The 20,477-nt window shown below is 42.9% G+C and overlaps 1 pseudogene; it reads left to right on the top strand.

The window, feature by feature from the left end:
- The first annotated feature begins 2,209 nt into the window (after window positions 1-2,209).
- Window positions 2,210-5,333, top strand: Nkapd1-ps1 (NKAP domain containing 1, pseudogene 1; annotated as a pseudogene).
- Window positions 5,334-20,477: the final 15,144 nt, after the last annotated feature.

Genomic DNA, 20,477 nt, shown 5'->3' with positions numbered 1-20,477 from the left:
TTCAATTTGCGTTCCCCTAATTGCTAATGAGTTTGAACATCCTTTGGTCATTCACATTTTCTCTTTCATGAAGGCAGAGGTCGGCAGCTTTTTTAGTTTGTTTTGCTTTTTAAAAAGCGAATCATACAAATTATCAGTTATCGCCAATATTTCCTCTAATTCTGTGACTAGATTTTTTTTCTCCTCTATTATGAGACTTCTGTAAACAGACTTTCTTGGCGTTTTGTTTGTTTGTTTTGCTTTTTCCCTTCCTTTCTCCTTTCCTTGTTCCTTCTGTCCTGCGTCTCTTTATTTCTTGTTTGTGTGTGTGGAGGGGCAAGGAGAAGCCTACAATTTGACTTTATCATTCTCCACCCCATTTGGGGGGAGGGTCTCTCGCCGAACCTAGAGCAGTCGCCAGCAGACCCCAGGCATCTTCCTGTCTCTGCCTTCACCAGATGTGCGGACCGCGGGCGCATGCGCACCGCACACTGCGCCCTGCTGGGCATCCCAGCCGAGGTAGTCAAGCTTACACAGCCAATTCCCCAGCCTCCTGTAAACATAATTTCTTAGTTTTAATTTAAATTTAGTTAATGTATTGATATTTTACTTTATGGTGTGTGTGTGTAGTTTACAAATTTCTTTCTTATTCTTGGTAAAGTCAGGTAGTTGCCTTGATTTCCCCCTAGAAGTTTTATATTTTAACCATTTGCTTTTGGAACTTTAATCTTGAAATTGATGTTGGGGAGAAGGCTGAAGTCCAATTTAATTTTTTTCATATTGTTTATCAACCCAGCACCATTTACCGGAATATCTGTATTTGTGAGCCTAAAAATACCCTTTTTTCTTTTTCTTTCTTTTCTCCTCCTCCTCCTCCTCCTCCTCCTCCTCCTCCTCCTCCTCCTCCTCCTCCTCCTCCTCCTCCTCCTCCCCCTCCTTCTTCTTAAACAAATTTTAGATTTAAAAACTGAAGAAATATTTATATTTTTACAGTTACTATTTCCTTTGCTTTGTTAAAAGATATACTTAAGAGTATTAAAAATGTAAAGGGTTCCTTTGAATAGATACTAGCTCCAGTACTGGGTTACTCCAGATGGCAAATAGTTGGTTCTTGGGCTCCAACAAGGATCATAGAGGGTGGCGACCAGATGGGCAGGGAAGAAAGACAAAGTAAATATTTGGTTAAAGTGAACAGAGATCCTAAGTAGGTCAATCCAGTGGAAAGTACCTAGTTAGAGGTTAGCAGGGGTTTCTGATTGGTTAAGCTTAAATCTTACTCTTCAGACTGAGATGAATTTGGTGTTGTTTAGAAGAACCTCAGAGAGGGTTGGGGATTTAGCTCAGTGGTAGAGCGCTTGCCTAGGAAGCGCAAGGCCCTGGGTTCGGTCCCCAGCCCCGGGGGGGGGGGGGGAGCTGAGATAGAAGAACCTCAGATCCCTGCAGCTGTCTCAACCTAATAATTTCCCATCTACGTCAGACCAGCGGTTCTCAACCTTCCTAATGCTGTGACCCTTTAATATAGTTTCTCATGCTGTGGTGACCCCAACCATAAAGTTATTTTGTTGCCACTTCATAACTGTAATTTTGCTATGGTTAGGAGTTGCAATGTAAATATCTGTTTTCCTATGGTCATAGCGATTCCAGTGGAAATTACATTCAACCCTGAGGGGTAACCTGATGGGTAACACCATTCAACCCATGGTGTAAAACAGCCCTTCTCGCTGGATGCTGCACAGACGTGAGATTGCTCCAATGTCTGACCTCAAAGACATTCTTGCCTTTGGATAGAACAAGTCCCTTGCCGGGAGCTTCATCAGGAGTATTTTCTCTCCCTAGGTCTTCGGTATTTCTATATAAATTTCAAAGCCACCTTTTGGGTTCTGCAGCCAAATAAACAAAAGGTTAAGATTTTGATAGCCTCAATTCTGGAAAAAAATAGATGTCTTTAGAAACTAAATTTTCTAATCCATGAACATGATATATCTTTGTTTTTATTTACTAAAAAAATTACTAAAGTTTTGTTTTAGTTATTTTTCTGTTGCTGTGACAAATCACCATGACCAAGAGCAACCCACGGGAGATTGTGTTTTGGCTCAAGGTTCTGGATGGAGGATTTATAAAGTTGACGTACTGGGGGGAGGGGGTGGCAGCAGGCAACGGGTTCAGGAGGTTGAGAGGTCACATCTTCTCTCTCTCTCTCTCTCTCTCTCTCTCTCTCTCTCTCTCTCTCTCTCTCTCTCTCGCATTACCTTGTTTAAATTTGTTCTGACCACTTCCACAGATGTTAGGGTTCTGGCAGTATCTGTTCTGTTATTCTGCTTGTGGTAACTTGTGGTTTTTGTGGACTACAAATGACCCCCTTCTCAAACTTTCCCTGCAGGCTGATATAATTCACAGATCTTCTTTGCTACATGAACAATCTCTTTTTTCTTTTATTGAAAATAGTTTCTTTTCTCAATCACTATATTCTGATTACAGTTTCCCCTCCCTCTACTCCTCCCAATCCCTTCCATTTTCCCTCCTCTCCTGATCCACTCCTTTTTTGTCTCTCATTAGAAAATAGCAGATTTCTATGGGATAACAACCAAACAGGACAAAATAAAGTATAAGAAGATAAAACAAACAAGCAAAAATGGGGTTGGGGATTTAGCTCAGTGGTAGAGCGCTTGCCTAGCAAGCACAAGGCTCTGGGTTCGGTCCCAGCTCCGAAAAAAAGAAAAAAGAAAGAGAAAAAAAAAAAGAAAAAAAGAAAAAACAAGCAAAAACCTTGAGGCTGGACGAGGTGATACAACAGAAGGAAAAGAGCCCAAAAGCAGGGACAAGAACCAGAGACCCACTTGTTCACATGGTTAGGAGTTCCATAAAACCAAACAACCAAACAACCAAACAAAACAAAACCCAGAGCTATATATACACAAAGGACCTGGTGCAGGACCATTTGGGCCCAGTGCTTGCTGCATCCGTCTCTGTGAGCTCACATAAGCCTTGCTAAGTTGATTCAGAGAGCCTTGTTCTCCTGGTGTCCTCCATCCACCTCCTCTTCCATGGGGCCCCTTGATCTCTGAAGGGAGGGATTTGATGGAGACGTCTCCCTTAGATCTGTGTGTTCCAAGGACTCTCTGAGTAATATCTGGATGTGAGTCTGCTTCTCTTCCGGTCTGCTGCAGGAGGAGGCTTTGCTGGTGACTGAATAAGACACGGGTCTATTTCCCTGGTCTGCTCAGCCAAGAGATTGCATTATCAACCACACGAAGAAAGCAGGGAATGAAGTAGGAGTGGGACAAGACTCTAGCCAATCCAAGCCCACCCACAGTGACGTACTTCCTCCAGCAAGGCTATCCATTCCAAAGTTTCCATGACCTCCCCCAGATACTGCTGGTCGAGGTAAACCAAGTGTTCAAACACCTGAGGTCATGGGACACATTTTTCATTCAAAGCAACACAAGATTATAAACAAGGCTTATAATTTCTTGCCATTTAAAGATCTTTTAAATTATGCTACTAAGAATGATACTTAATGTTTCATTCCCAGAGCTGGAGAGATGGCCCAGTGGTTCAAAGTGTCTATTCCTCTCCTAGAAGACCTGAGTTTAGTTCCCAGCACCCACATTGCTGGCTCACAATTACCTGCAGCCTCAGCTCCATGGGATCCCACTCCCTCTTCTGGCCTCCGCAGGCAAGTGCTCTCACACGGGCATGCCTTTCCCACACCTACACATAAGAATGAAAATCTTTAAAAAGGATTTTTAAAAAATGACTTGTTTGTGTTGGTAAGTAGGATGAAGTTGATTTTCTCATAGTTTCTTGTAAATGTTAGCAGTTCGCCCTGTGGGGTTTTTCTTTCTACCTCCACAGGCCTACCTTCAGCACCTCCAGTGAAGGTGCTTTTATTTCCTCTTTGTCTTGCCCCTCTGCTGACCTGTGACGACAGAGTCATGGAACACTTGCCTTGTCTCCTACCTTAAAGGGCATGTTTCCAGCACCCCGCTGTCTGGCTAGGGTTATCACCATAAGCATTTCCTTGTATTGGGTGACTTTTCATCTATTTTGAGTGTGTTGCTATTCTTTAAAAAAAATTTTTTTGAGAAAGAAACTGCCACCTTTTCTCCCACTTGAGGCTGCATTGCGCGATTAAAGAATGTCCCGGGTTCCACTGGGGAAAGTCCTCCTAAGGAATGTCTTCTGGCATACAGATGCTCCCAGTAAGATTCAGGAGGAATCCAACATGTGGAAATCAGAGAACTAGAGAAGCAGACGGAGGATGTTTACCAGGGGACCAGAAAGAACGCAGTACCCAGAAGCTCAAGTCAGATGAGAAGTGATGGTTTTGATGAAGAAAGAGAGACTGCTAGAGGTCAAGGAATGAAATTTCTGGGGCCCTAGAAGATGATTTTAAGGCTAAATCCTGGAACAAGAAGTTATATGATTATGGGTCCAATATACCAGACAAATGGGGTCACAGTGGCTATAAAGAGACGCATCCTGAAGAGATTGAAACATACAGTAGTGATCAGCAAGACATTACCAATGGGGGAAAAACATCTCCCTGGATAGAATCATCTGCCCACGCATCCCATAAACATTAGAAGTCAAAGAAATCCCATAAGAAGAAACAGGGAAAAGGGTTGTGCGCGTGCACACACGCACACACACACGCACACACACACGCACACGCACACACGCACACACGCACACACGCACACACACACACACACTTACACACAGACACACACACACTTACACACAGACACACACACTTACACACACACGCACACACGCACACACACACACTAACACACAAACACGCACACGCACACACACACTAACACACACACTTACACACACACGCACACACACACACACACACAGAAGAGAAACAGAAAGGAAGCTACGGGCATAACAGCAGATTCCTCAAGTGAGCTCTCAGAGGAAACTCGTACCAGGAGAAGGAAGCAAGCACACAAGAGCAAGAAAAAAATCTCCTAAAATTCCTTTCCCTTTAGGGGGAGAAAGTGGTATTTCTCGGTCAGATGATTTTGCATGTAGCAGTTCTAAGGAAATTGAGGAGAGAGACACTAAGAAAATGAAGAGGAAAAAGAAAGGGAAAGGCGTCCATGCCCCTGTGCCTAACCCTGAGGTACAGGAGAGGACAAGCAAGTGCAAGGAACTGGAAGGCGGCCACCAGCACCAGGTCTGCTGGAGCTCAGAGGATGGCTAAGTGGGAAAGCGGCAGTCCTGACTTAAAAATGGGAGTTTCTGGTGACTCCTATAGCATAGGAGTCGGAGGTCAGAGGTCAGAGTTATCCTGCCACAGATTACCCCCCCCCTCCCATTTTGGCTTGTTAATCTCTGACCCTTTTTTTTTCTTTTTCTTTTTTTTTTTTTTCGGAGCTGGGGACCGAACCCAGGGCCTTGCGCTTCCTAGGCAAGCGCTCTACCACTGAGCTAAATCCCCAGCCCCCCCTTTTTGTTGTTAATAGGGAATCTTTTTTGATGAGGGTTCTTGAAGAGATTATTTTTTCCATTAATCACTTAGGTAGGGATACATATACAGCAAATTAAAGAACCCAGACAGCTGCACTTGTAATGACCTGGGCACACTGATTGGAGTGTTGGATTTGGTGGACTCAAGGGTCTGGGATGAAGGAGGAGGACTGAATAATGCTAAATAGAATGGTTTGACAAGGAGACCTTGTTATTTACACAGGACGTATAGTGCCTCAGGTTTGGTGCTTTGGGTTCTTCTGCCCTAGACATCTAGCTTACTTAGTGAGGCACTAGTTAGAAGAACAAACCCTTTCCCTGTGTGGTAATATCTACAGATGATAAGGAACATAGGATTTTCAGCCTAATTTCCCTGCTGGTCAGGGTCTGCAGCTACATTTGGTGTAACCCAAACGTAACAGTAACTGGGTAGTGAATATTTTTCTAGCTCCATTGCTGTATATTGCCTAAATGGGCTTGTGTTTGAAATTATTTGTTTAGTTGTCCTATCAAATGGAAAGAATTAGGAAGTAGTCATGTTGCCAATGATGCTTTCAAAGAGATTCAGGATATCAGGCATCTAAATGTCTTTTCCCGCCCTGTTTTTGCTGAGTTGGGGATTGAACCGAAGGCCTTGCATATACTAGGCAAGTGCCCTTCCATTGAGTCACACCCTCAGTCCTGTTGTTTTTCTTGTTCATTTCTAATTCTATTAATGGATTTCAGATTTTCCCTGAAACCAGTTGAATCAGTTCCAAATGAAACATACTTCTCAGGGACATACCCACTTCCCAGTCTGACGTAGTGTTTTGATTATCAAGAACATACTATTTCCCCCTGCTTTTTGCTGTGATCCTGATATTAAAAAAACAAAGATACCACTGGAGGTGGCTGGCAGAACAGCTGACTTTTCATCAAGAGGGATGATAAATGCCATTGACAGGGTTTTGGTTTTGAGGTTGTCACTTTGGTACTGGGTGAAGTGCACGGACACTCCAGACTGTGGGTCATGGTTCTGCCACTAGTCAAGTTCTAGAGTAGGTTAACTAACCTCCCTGGCCTTACTTTCTGCATATGTAATCCAATGGTACTTCATGGCTAGCATGACAGACACCAACAACAGAAAAAGACAATGTTGGGGCTGGAGAGATGGCTTAGTGGTTAAGAGCACTCACTGCTCTTCCAGAGGTCCTGAGTTCAAATCCCAGCAACCACGTGGTGGCTCACAACCATCTGTAATGAGATCTGATTCCCGGTGTGTCTGAAGACAGCTACAGTGTACTCATATGCATAAAGAATAGGACAAACCTGACATTCCATGATGTGGCATTTTATAGGTCTAACTAAATTTATGTTCTTAATGGAACATATTTCTAATAAAGTTCACATTCTTAAAATAAAAAAGAAAATAAAAAAATTATGAAGGCTAGCTTTTATGACATGACTTTCCCTACTAGAATATATGTGATTATGTTGTTTTTATTAATATGATCAACATTTCCTAATGTTACATCATGATTGTCTTCATTTTTGCTGCTGTGTGATCCTGGGAAATGAACCTAGAACCTCTCACATGCCAGGCCATCTTTGCATTCATGCGATGGTCACTCTATGATTTTTTTATATGTTACTTAAATAAATTTTCTAATTAAAATATTTTCACATTTATGGTTTGCGATGTTCGTTTCCTCACTGTTCTTAGCTGACTTAATGCCAAGAGTGCTTTTTATGTCTTACAAGGGGAAGTTTCAGGTTCACAGCAAAATTGAAAAGAAGGCACAGAAACTTCCGATATACCCATGGCCCTCAGTCTGTGGCTAGTCTCACCATTATTGATATTTGCTACCAGAGGGCACATTTGTCCTAGTTGAGAAACCTACAGTGACACATCATAGTCACCCCCCAAGTTCTGTTACTCTCAGGCTCATTCTTGCTGCTATAGATCATGGAGGAGGCTTTCATGCATGTATCCTGGCATGTGTCTACATTTCAGGGGTGTATGGTCTTCTGTATAAGGATGGTTTACTGGCCTAAAAAAATCCTTTGTGCTTGGGATATTCGTGCCCTCGTTCCTTCCTTCTGAGATTGCTTAAGTAAGAACATCAAGACAAAGGTAAGATGCAGACATGAGAAGAAAGGTGAGCTAGGTTAGAGGCTAGTTAGAGGCTAGAATGTAGGATTTACGCCCTGAGCATTCTTACATGGCTAGGGATTTGGCCTCAAGTCTCTTAGCAATGATGGATTTAAATCGGTTTCATGATTCACAGAAATTAACCAGATAGTGTCAAGGAAGCTGTTTGGAAGCAGAACAAGATTTTTACGAGGTGACCCCCAAATGGTCTAGGGACTGTTCCGTGAAGTTGAATTACTTAAATTCCAACCCCATTTTAATGTTTAATGGCTATGTCCTTTGTACAAGTTGCCTAATCTCTGAGTGGTCCAGTTTGTTCACATGTTAAGATGATTATGGTATCTACTCATCGATGTGCTTCGCTGATCAAATGAGTCAACACACGTTAATTGCTTTGTAAAGTGATTTTATTTTATTTTCCACGATTCAACAAACACTCGCCAGTTTATTTTTGATACTGAGAACAGAATAAAAATTTCCCCTGAGCAAATACTGTTTGATGAGGACAGTGATCCTAACAAAATCCTTGAAAGGATTATTGTTATTCTGTCATTTCGAGCATGTCCGACTCTCGGCAAACTTTCACAAGTAATGCTTTCCCACCTAAACTTGCTCAGTTTTGGGAGCTGTGAATACCTAGAGCATCGACACACAAGCACATACTTTTGACTGGAAGGTCATAAATGAAGAGCACCTTGCTGCTGTATGGGCCAGAATGTATTTGAGGGCATGACCAATCCTCTCCCTTTTGGTAGACCTGGGTATACTGCAGTGCAGTCAAGAGTGACCAGCCCTCTATGCTGCATTTTATCTTGGGAAAAATTAAAATCACATTCTGCTAAACTATCACTGTAAATTATTAAGGGAGTTTAGGTACCGGTATCTGTTACTTTTCTCAACAGTGTGACAGAATGTCTGACCTCTGCAACCCAGGGAGGAGAGGTTTATTTTGATTTAGTCTATCATGGAGGGAATACATACATGGCTCCGGGGTGAGGACTTTCAGCCAGAGGCTTCTTGCTCACACCTCAGAATCAAGAACAGAGAAAAAGGGTTCGAGGAATATGGGAGGAGTCAATGGCTTTCTGAAGTTTTCCTTCTTTATTCAGTTAGGGACCCCCCCACACCCATGGAATGTGCCACACACATTCAGAGCCACCTCAGAGAATCCTCTCTGGAAACATCCCCATGGACCCACCCAAAGGTGTGCCTCATTAGTGCTCTAAGCATTTCTTAAGCCAATTAAGTTGACAATTGACATCCTTACATCACCTAAATTAATTAACTTCCTGAGCTGGATAATTGACTGCACCACATTAAATGGTTAAATGGTTGGGTACACTCACGTTATCACACTTGAGTTCACTCTGTGCTGAACAACTGCAGCAGGGAGAGTTGTGCAACTCAGAAATGGTAGAGCTGAGATTCACACACATGGGTTGGCTCTTGAGTCCAAGCATAAAGAGATGCCTACACAAAAGAATGCATTCGTTTTTTGAATAAATAACTTGTGCATAGCCCTTCTTTGTGGTGGGAATTTTATACCTGGACACTCTACTCCAAATGGCCACACATTGCAAGCCCCTTGTACTACAAGATTCTTTTCAAAATGAGCTTGAGTGAGTATCTGAAGAAATCTTGTCACTTTGTTGGAAATTTATCTGTTCATTCCTGAATGGTATCTGACAGGGTCTCCTTGTGCTCACTACAAATCTTGAGTATGTAAGATCTTAGCGACGTGCAACTCTTCTGTGGAAGATACAAAAAAAATTTAAACATTATAATAAGGGGAATGAAAAACTGTGGACTTGGCTTGAAGTAGGTGAGTGTGGGACGGAGCTGGAGAGGACTAGAAGCAGGAGGTGCTCTGCAAGTGCATAGGGACCTCAATAGCAGGGCAGTGCTCTGAGGGAAGACCACACCCCTCATCCTTAGCTCAGAGCATAATGAAGCATCGCCATGTTCTCAGTGTGTCGCGCACCACAGAGCATTGCCGTGTTCCTCTCAGTGTTCCTGCCAGGAGTTGGGTGGTTTGAGTTGGTTTTGTCTGGATGTCTCACTGTAAAGTTACCAAGCTGTGACTTGAGAGTTTGAGATTATATATCGGATATTGTTCTCCTCCTCCTCTGATATAGAGATTGGTGCCTACAAAAGAGCAGGTATTGGATGCCCTTTCAAAAATCAACAGTGTATTCAATTCCTTGATTTTGTCACACCACTCTGCATCTAGAAGTCCCTTGGCCCTCAAAGGTCAAATACCATGGACCTTGCCAAATTCAAGGACACACAACTGAAGACCTAAAACATGTTTCTTAGCAAAATTATCCCCAGGTGACCTGGCTTTTCCTACATCTAGCAAGCCAAGCTCATATAGTCCAGGGTGGAACTCTGGCCAATTCCTGGAATTATGAGACACTTTAGATTTTCTGGGCCAGGTCCCTTGTGTCTAGGTGGGGCTCAGTAATGAGTCATGTTTACAGAGAATCAAGAGCTATCTTTACAAAGTGTGGTTTCTGGTAGCTGAGGGTTTAAATAGCTTGAGGGTCTTATTCTTCAGTCTTATTCCACAGGAAAATCACTTTCTGAAAGTAAGTTGAGAGATGGCCCCATGACCTCAAAGAAAAGGTGAAAAGATGGTCTAACTACAGTCTATACAGGGCATAAAGGTACATTCATATAGCCAAGGCTCTGAAGGCTGACAACTTGTCCCTCAAGACAAGGACATCCCATAACTTGGCCTTCTTGTCGAAAAAAAAAAAGTGGACTTGATACTTCTGAATCCTTCTGTGTAGTTGAAAAACAAGATATCCTGGGGTTGTCCCAACCTGTTGTTGAAACTGAAAAACAGGCTTTCTTGTGTGGGCCTGTATTGCTTAATGTAACTGACTGGGAGAGGTATATGGTGGAATTTGGTGTGTGTGTGTGTGTGTGTGTGTGTGTGTGTGTGTGTGTAGCAGAAACTGGCAATGTGACTCAGTGGTGGTTAAAAGGTTCAGTTCCAGCACACACATGGTGACCAACAACTATCTGGAACTCTAGTTCCAGGGAATCTGAAGCCCTTTTTTCTGGCCTCCATGGGTACTACATACATGTAATATACTGACATGCGTGCAGGCAAAACACTCATACAAACAAGATAGAAATAATGTCTTCTTAAAAAATGGCTGCCTTTAATCCTTCCAGTAGGCGCAGAGAGCCCTAGCAAAGATGGAACTTCCTTTGGCCTATTGAACTGAAGAGGGACATAGAGACAGGATAACGTACACCAGATGATGATCGGAGTGGGACTGGGAAGCCCAGAATGGAATCCTTCTCTGTTTTCTTCTTCAGGAATGAAATCTTGAGTCAGGAATCTCAATCCCCCTCCCGCCCCCCATCATGTGTCCATCTGCCTTTCCAAGTGATTGCTTTTGGCATAGTCATTCATACTTTCCCTTACTAAAAATGTTAATTGTTCTGTTTTCTTCCAGTCAGTTGAATACGTGCCCTTTCTCACACAAACTCTGAACCATTTGAGCAATTCTATTCTTGTTAGAAATGCTTTCCATTAGTCTGTATTTATTTATATCTCTATGAAATTTATGGGTTCTTATTTTTTTTGTTCCATGAATCATAATTCATTACTACTATCATTTGTTTTGATTCTCAAAATATCTTAGACTTGATGCGGTCTTATAGTCTATTATTCTAATACTTCATTATGAACTTAAGAACAGAATCAATATTAGGCTGTCTTGGAAACTCCTTTGCCAATGAAATTAGTCCAGTACTAATTTCACATTAGCTTTGGTCAGATTTTTAAAACAAGGATAGAAAGCAACTACATTCTTTGCCAAAATATCACAAAGAACAGTCTCTAGCTCCGTTGCTAATGTTGTTTCCCTCTGAAACTTTTTGAGCAGGTCCTCCATCGCCTACATGGCTTAGCACTACTGTCTTCCAAGCTCCTACTAGGATGGCCAATTTACAGTGATCAACCCAAATGCCCAAATTATTCTTCTTGTGAAGGTAAGGCCTCTCACAGCAATACATGACTCCTGATACCAACTCTTGTCTTAGCTACTTTTTTATTGCTGTGACAAAAGACCATGATCAAGGCAACTTATAGAAAAAAGAGTTGACTGGGGCTCCCAGTTTCATAGGGTGGGTGCATGAGCATCATGGCAGGGAGCGTGATAGCAGGCAGACAGGCGTGGCATTGGAACAGTAGCTGAGAGCGTCCATCTTGAGACACAGTCATGAGGCAGAGAACAATAAGCAAATGGGAATGCTGTGGGCTGTTGGAACCTCAAAGCCATATCCCCTGACCTCTCCCAAATAGTCCCATGAACTGGGGACCAAGTATTCAAACATATGAACCTTGGGGACCGTTCTCAGTCAAACCACTACACAAACCTTCTCTGCTGGTTAACTGTATACCTGGGAGGTCTCCAGGCATCTCTCTGCTCAATTAAGACTTTGAAGCTTCCTGTAACTCCTGGCTCCCTCCCACTCTCGGGTCCCTGATTGCCGTCAGAGCCATGGGAACATGCCAGACTGCAGGAGCCCTGAGCATCTGCTATGAGACCTCAGCTTCTGCAGGGTTAGCCTGGCTTCTGTTGGGACGAAGGTGGTGAAAACTCTGGAAGCCAAGGGCAGAGGTGCTGATACCGTTCAAAGCTATTCTTTCCCCATTGAAACTGCTAAATAATTTGTAGAGAATTATTTTTAGGCATCTTGAAGGTTCTCAATCTCGAATTTTTAGCCACCAGGTTTCTAAAAGCATTCTTGAAATTTATTTCACATATCTGAGACAAGTCACAGATTTAGAGGTCTCAAGGATAATCTGTGGGAGTCAGTTCTCTCTTTTTATCCCAGGGTTTGAGCTCACAGAACATGAGCCTTGGTGGCAGGCACCTTTACTCAGTGAACCTTCCCACTGGGTCTCCAGTTTTACCATAGGTTATTAGCTCTTGCCTATTAATTATTATAATTTGTGTAAAATCACTAGGCATTCTATTTTAAAGGGAACTTTCCATTGAGTCGTTGTTTATGCATTCCCTTATAAAATTCTGCATGTTTTTCTAATTCTTCACGTATTCTGAGTTATAAGTTATTATTGTCATCAATATTTTAGTGGTGAATTTTCTCATATTTGGCCAGTAGGTGCCTCTTCCAAGATGACTTGAAGGGTTCGTTGCTTTTTCACGGGACTGCATTGCTATTCAAACTTCCTTTTGGACATAGCATGTTCTACTTCAGCTTACTTTGTGCTGTCCTTGCCTCCATCCTAAAAGTAAATATTTCTCCAAAGAGTAGTAACAATTTTAATGGAGAATGGTACTTAGAAACTGTGGTGGTTTGAATATGCTTGGCCCATGGAGTGGCACTATTAGGTGAGTCCTTGATGGAGTAGATGTGGCCTTGTTGGAGGAAGTGTGTCACTGTGGGGTAGGCTTTGAGACCCTCCTCCTAGCTGCCTGAAACAGTCTGCTCCTGGCTTCCTTTGAATGGACTCTCAGCTCCTCCAGCACAATATCTGCCTAGACGCTGCCATGCTTCCTGCCAAGATGATAATGGACTGAACCTCTGAACCTGTAAGCCTCCCCCCAATTAAATGTTGCCCCTTATAAGAGTTGCCTTGGTCATGGTGTGTCTTTACAGCAATGAAGACAGAAACTAAGTTTGAGGCTGCAGATGCACTTGTTGCTACTGATTTCTTAGGATTTTTGTCAACAGATAGGGAGAGCTAGGTGACAGATGTGTGTAAATATATCTGTGTATATTTACATTTAATTAATGCACATATATGCTTATGGGGACACACACAAACAAATATATGCACACATCTTATACATACCATCATTTATTCATGTTCATCATTTATTTTGTGTGTGCATGCACATATGTGGAATCGGAGGACAACTTGTGGGAATCAGTCCTCTCTATGTGGGTCTTGGGGATGGAACTCTGATCATCTAGCTTGGTGGTGACTGCCTTTCCCTCCAATTCCATTTTTTAAAGCCTCTATGAAATGAGTATAATTGAGGAAGTCAAGGGGTGGTAGGAAGAATGAGAGAAAGGAATCTGGTTAGGGATTGGGCTTTCTTCCATTACACTTCTTGTTGATTAATATAAAATCGAGTAAGAAGCCAGATGTGGGTGTCTGTGTCTTTGATTCTGGCATGGGAGGCAGATAGATCTCTTGGGTTTAGGTCAGCCTGGTCTACATAGTGAGTTATAGACCAGCCAGGCATACATAATGAGACCCTGTCTTAAAAAATATTTTAAAAAACCCAATGAAAAATCATTAAGTATAAGGGAAAGCAAAAACTTAGAAAGTCAGTTAAAAATTTTAGACTTCAATGGCGGCAGGGGGTTGGGAGGGTGGAGAAGAAAAGCTCTATCAAGTCCTATCAAGGCAGGGTTAGATTTTAAAAAAGACAATATAACTTGGCATGGTGACTCACACTTGTAATTCCAGCACTAGGAAACTAAGACAAGAAGATCTGTGAGTTTTGAGGCCAATCTGAACTGCATGAAAAGTTCCAGGCCTCAGAGTCTGAGACCCCTAGAATAAGCAGCACATTCTTGAGTCATAGAATATGGTGAAATCAAGATGGTCTTGACTTGGAAGCTTCATATCTGGCTAGCTTTCACAGTGCTGGGAGATACTACTGGGTAAAGAAGTAATCGCGAGTCTTACATAGCCGTTCATTCTGTGAGCTCCAATAATGACTGGCCAGGCAAGACATACGCACCAGTACAACAGTGGCACAAACATCACAGGAATAACCAACTACTTTTCTGTTAGGCATAAGGCATGTTTCATAATATGAAACCAATTCCTGGAAACATGATTGAACCTAGAGTTTGTGGCTAGACATAGAAGAGATCTTACTAGTACTATTCTGTTAAAAGGCTATAGGATTAAACTAACACCTAACCATTATGCCCGCAGATTAAGTCATCTCTCAACCTTCATCAGAGAAGCTTCTGTTTGCAGTAGATGATGATTAACACAGAGATTCACAACTGACCAAAGTGCAGAGAATAAGAGACAGAAGTATTCAGTTCTAAGTGGAAGTGTGTGTGTGTGTGTGTGTGTGTGTGTGTGTGTGTGTGTGTGTGACATTTCCTCCTCCAAGGCTCAGGAATCACTGTGGAAGATGAGGCTGTACAGGCTAGATAGATACAACTGTGTGGAAACAGTGTTTTCCGGACAAAGCAAGGCAGTTGCACATAAAAACTTAGATTTGTGACAGTATGAACAAGGCCTGCCAAGCCCAAATTCTCATATACAGAGGGGAGTTGGGCATGAAGTTCTACCTCTAGCTGGGAAGCTACTGACAACTGATACTGATTAGGAAGTAAGGGTCAGTTTTTTAGAACAGTGTAACCCCTGATAAGGTGACCTCAATCCACTGGAATACCACACGTTAAAAATATTTGGACAGCAAAATTTGGCCTTGATTAGAGAAATGAGGAGACACAAAATTGGGTGGGAAGGGAAGTGGGGTGGATTTGGGAAGAGCTGGGAGAAGGATAGTGAATCTGATCAAAACATTTTACAAAATTCTCACGGTCTAGTAAAAACATAAACATACAAAAAGAATAGGAGACAGGTGATAAACCAATGAGATAAAAGGCTAAAAAAATCACACACAGAAAAATAAACAAAATAAAAAGACCCATACTTCATGGACTAGAATTTTAAGATAATAAAGGTGAACAATAGGAAATATAAGATTAAAAAGTAAAAATTAAAAGCATTAAAATATTTGGTAAAATAGGTTTAAAAACAAACTACTAAAAAAAGAAGAAAAACCAGAAATATGATCAAGAGGGAGAAGAAAGTCTATGAAGAGGATGAGAAAGGAGAAGAGCGAGTCTCTGTGGAGAGAGAGGAGGACCCCTTGCCAAGGTCAAGCTCTTCTCAGAACCAAGCAGACCTCTTGTGACTCTCAAGCTCCCTTATGAAGCTACAGACAGCATTTGGCACTCACTGTGCTACAGCTGGAGCCCATGGCAAGGAGCCCAGCATGGAAGTGAGGTGTGGATGAACACTCTTCTACCTCTTATGTGGAAAAGTCAAGGGCGAAACTACCCTAGAGCATTCAAGCCCTGGACCCATGGTGGAAGGAAAGAAACATCTCCCAAAGTCCTGCCTTGTGGCATATGTCTATAATCCCAGCATGCAGGAGGGTCATGAGGTCTAGACCAGCACAGCCTATGTGATGGCATTCTGCCACTCAACAGATAATCAGAAATGAACCCATGATCCTCCTGGATGCTGGGATTGCAAACATGCCACAATCCCCAGCGCTGTTTCTTCCTCCTTTAAACTACGTGTGTGTGTGTGTGTGTGTGTGTGTGTGTGTGTGTGTGTGTGTGTGTTAAGGTGGGGGCAACATTGGGAGATGTTTTCCTTCTACCTCCACAGATCCAAGGATTGAAACCAGGTCATCAGGCTTGAACTGCAAGTACTTTTACCTACTTAGCCATCTTGGCAAGCCATGGGACATGTTGTGGCATTTCAATATATGTATGCATGTAACAATGGTTGAATCAGGCTAGCTGTCATTTCTATATCTCTCCCCTGTTAGTTTTTTTAAAACTGCATTCATGATTGATTGCTCGAGTTGATTTGGCACAAAAGTGGTAAAATAGGAATCTGTGAGAGGCCAGTGAGATGTAGGAAGATGCCTCCTGAAGAGGACAAGCTCTCACAGTACCCAGAGTTGCTGTGTGAGCCACCAGGGAGATAAGTGATCAAAAGCCCCACTCCTCTGTAAAGCCCAGGAGTTGCAAGAATGACCAGCATAGCAAGATACCCCCGACAGTGCAATAGTGGTACTTATATCTTGAGGTAACCACCAGACACCTGATTGCACTTAAGGTCCACTAAATAGGAGGGGGGCTTTGGATGGGGAAATCTCAGAAGACTCTATCTTCCTAATGCTATAACCCTTTAATACATGTTGTGGTGACCCCCCCCCACTGTAAAATTACTTTATTATTACTTTATAACTATAGTTTCCCTACTGTTATGAACCTTTTTTCATTAATTAATTTATTTACTTTTATGAATCCTAACATAACTATCTGGCATATCTGATATGTGATCCCAAAGGGGCTGCAATCCACAGGTTGAGAACTGTTGCCTCTGATGAAGAGCTACAGGCAAGAAATAGCTGTTGAGTGAAGGAGAATTAGTTTTCTCCAGGGATGATCAGTCCCATGATGGGTTATTCTACAGTAAGAGGTCAGCCTTAAACATAAACACATATGAATGTGCGCGCGCGCGCACACACACACACACACACACACACACACACACACACACACACACACACTAATTAGAGGTGGTCATGAATTTAAGGGCGATGTGTAAGTTTAATTTTTTTCAAATGCCTATTTTAAATGATGTTTCTTAAATGATTTAACTCCCTTGTAGCACACCACCCACCTGAGGGAGTCGGAAAGAAAGGACATCAGGGTGCAGGTAGGGGTGGTTTGAACCTGTTTGGAAAGGTTCTTTGGAGCAACTCCCATCTGTATTTCTGGAAATCGGTAGCTCATTTCACAGGTTAGCAATGGCAGCTGGATCCTCTCTCAAACACTTCACGGATATACCAGCAGTCCAGTTTGGTAGAATCGGGTTAGCAAACAAGAATCAGCAGCGGTGGCACAACCTAGCAGAGACATTCAGGCCTCAGCCTTGCTCAGCAGGACCAGAAGTTCTCAGCGGTGCCTCTCTCCTGGAAGCGAAGATCAGCAAAGATGTGAGACACAGCCTTGTGCAGGGAGCTCTACGAGCAAGCCTAGCTCAGCTCCCTCAGTGTCCTTTGAGTCGTTTTTTGGCTCTCTCCAAACATTACCTGTCCTCCATGGGTCTTGTCTCCGCACATGAGTCTGTCTCAGCTGACATCACTTTGCCAATCGGCCTGAGTCCTTGGAAGCGGCAACAAACTGCAGCACACCACCAGAAGGGTTTTGGTACGTTTCTCTCTGTGGAGTCCTGACAAATGCAGCTCGACTACGCAATGTAAGGCGGACCAATACATGGGTATTGGGTAAGATTCTTAGCAAGGGAATCTTTTATCACGTGTCCTTTCATGTGCTTGCTTTAGCAGAACATCCTTTCTCCTGCGTCTGTTTTGGGACAACATTCCTTCATGAGTCTGACTTAGTCTTTCACCTGTATCCACTTTAACAAAACGTTCTTTCATGAGTTTGCCCCAGCAAAACACCATCCAACACACACTGACTTTTCAAAGAACCCTTAAAGATTCCACTTCAGGGATGCAGGAGGAGTTAGAGGTGTGTGTGTGTGTGTGTGTGTGTGTGTGTGTGTGTGTGTGTGTGTGTGTGTGTGTGAAGATTGATACGGTACTTATGTATCATCTAATTAAAAAAAAAAACCACCCTGTATTTGAGGTTGTTTGCTTAAAACAGACCTGTCATGAAAGTGGTACGGTGAGAATTTCTAAGGGGCCGGCAAAGTGTAGGAAGGAGAGAAACATTTGGATTTGGAAGATGTGGGGCTAGTGCTGTGTCTTAGTTAGAATTACTATTGCTGTTATGAAACACCATGACCAAAAAGCAACTTGGAAAGGAAAGGGTTTATTACACTTCATATCACTGTTCATCCTCGAAGGAAGTCAGGCAGGAACTCGAGCAGGACAGGAACCTGGGGCAGCAGTGGATGCAGAGGCCATGAGTGTGCTGCTTACCAACTTGCTGGACATGGCTTTCTCACCTTGCTTTCTTATAGAACCCAGGACCACCAGCCCAGGGATGGTCCCACCCACAGAGAGCTGGTCCTCACTTATCCATCACTAACTGAGACAGTGCTATGTAGGCTTGCCTACAGCCTGACTTATGGAGGCTTTTTCTCAGTTAAGGCTCCCTCCTCTGTGATGACTCTAGCTTGTGTCAGTTGACATAAAATTATTCAACACATTCCGGGATTCTACTTAATGTAAGCTTTAATAAGTCATTTATTCTCTTAGAAACTCACATTTATTTATTTAAGAAAGAGATGAGTTAACAATATTTTTATCAATATTAGATCACAGACAAGATATCAAAATTTCCTGTTGTAGATACATGAGCAGGGCAGAACGAGAGGGAGCTGAACTCTCTGAAGAGGGAGATAAGAGAAGAGTGTTCACTGTGTAGTTGGCCCTCTGTCCTGAGATGTGGAGGTTGGGAAAGAATGGGAGAGCTACTCCAGGCCCAAGTTTCATCCGATTTCTTTTTTAACAGCCAGTGAAACCAATTCAGCTGGGAAAGCCCAAGAAACCAGTCAACAAGAAAGAACTGGAGGAGACCTGGTGATTACAGACCATAAATTTAAAAGAGGAAGAGAATGAAGCCTGTCTGGCAGGAAGCCTGAGGCCTTAGTCACCGCTGTCATGTGAAGATGCTTCTCCGGGGCTCTCGTCCAAGGGTGTCAAAGCAACCTTGGGTGTGTGCATAGCAAGTCTGCCCTTTCTCACATCACCTTATCAACACAGCAGGGCTCTTGGACCTGCATAGGAGACCAAGTTCTTGAGTCTGTTAACATGACGGTCAGCCACCCAGACTCTGTTTATATCATATCTAAACAGCTATAAAAAGGATACTTGAGAAACAGAGAACCTGGCCATCAATAGAATAATACAGAACAAGAAAGCTTCCTTAGACCACAGAGCTGGACAAAGGCAGGGAGGGGCTCAGCAGAATGACAGCCTAGGCAGCTGCCTCCTGCAGATATAGCTGACAGGCCCCATTGAGCAGTGGGTTTCAGACTTCCATGTCTTAGGGTTGGCAGGCCAGGCTAACTGTGGGAAGTTATTTGGTTAGCATTCTAAATCATGTTCATTAAAACAGCCAGAGATTCAGGGGATGTTCCTGGGCTGAGGGAGCAGAAGGCCTGGACCTGCTCTGCCTACACCTGTCCATTGGCTCTTCTTGCTCTGAGTGTCCAGGATGCCATCAGCATAGCCATCAGCTCGACCTTCGGCTCACTGGAGTCGATTCTACATTTGGACTTAATGAGAGGAAGAGACAGAGGCACCAAGGCCAATCCCCAAGAGGTCATGTCCTAGCTGGTGGGTGGGAAGAAGAGAGTGCAGAGTTCTAGGAATGGTTTCCTTTGTGGGTTTTTATGTAGGTAGGGACTGCTGATGCCCATTATGTGGGAGCAGAGGCAGAAAGCCTTGGTATTATTATAAATGTTCAGTGAAGTTCAGGGCTGCAAGCGAAGGATACTGGAGGATCGTAGACCATGCTTCCTCCAGAGCTTGTCTTTAGCTGACTTCCCAACTTGGTTTGAGGAGGTAGGTCTGATATAACTGTGTTTCTTTGTTCTCATTTGCCTTCTGCAGCAATGGTAGGAGAAGATCAGGGGGCCTGGATGTCATCTAAGTCATCCTTAATATCATTGAGATCCAGAATGGCCATTTTGTATTTCTAGTACTTTTTGCTAAGTTCCTACGCTCATGTCCCAATATAGCTTCTCACACATCAATCTTGACTCAGTTTCTCTATAAGTCATTCCCTTTGCTCTACTTTTTTAACAAACTTAATTACCGTCTGAACTGGGAAGGAGTAAAAGATGGATGCAGACTACCTAAGAATGGCCCACGCTGACTACTTACTTTAGTCATCCTGAGTTTTGTGGGGAATACAATAGGCAGGTACTAGAGTGAATAGTGGGAAACATAGTTTCTAATCTCTGCTTTCCAGAACTTACAACCTAAATGGGGTGACACAAGTCCTTGTACAAAAACAATGAAAAGTGTCAATACCTATATCAGGTGACACTGGTAAGTGTGGTAAAAACATCTACTGAGTGCTGTAAAGGTAGCATATTACACAACTTAGGAGAGGACGGACATCCGGATAGGGATGGAAT

Source organism: Rattus norvegicus, chromosome 6, assembly GCF_036323735.1.
Source record: "Rattus norvegicus strain BN/NHsdMcwi chromosome 6, GRCr8, whole genome shotgun sequence".
NCBI classification, from domain to species: Eukaryota; Metazoa; Chordata; class Mammalia; order Rodentia; family Muridae; genus Rattus; species Rattus norvegicus.
Note: the sequence above shows the minus strand (reverse complement) of the source record. Positions and strands in the feature narration are given on the sequence as shown.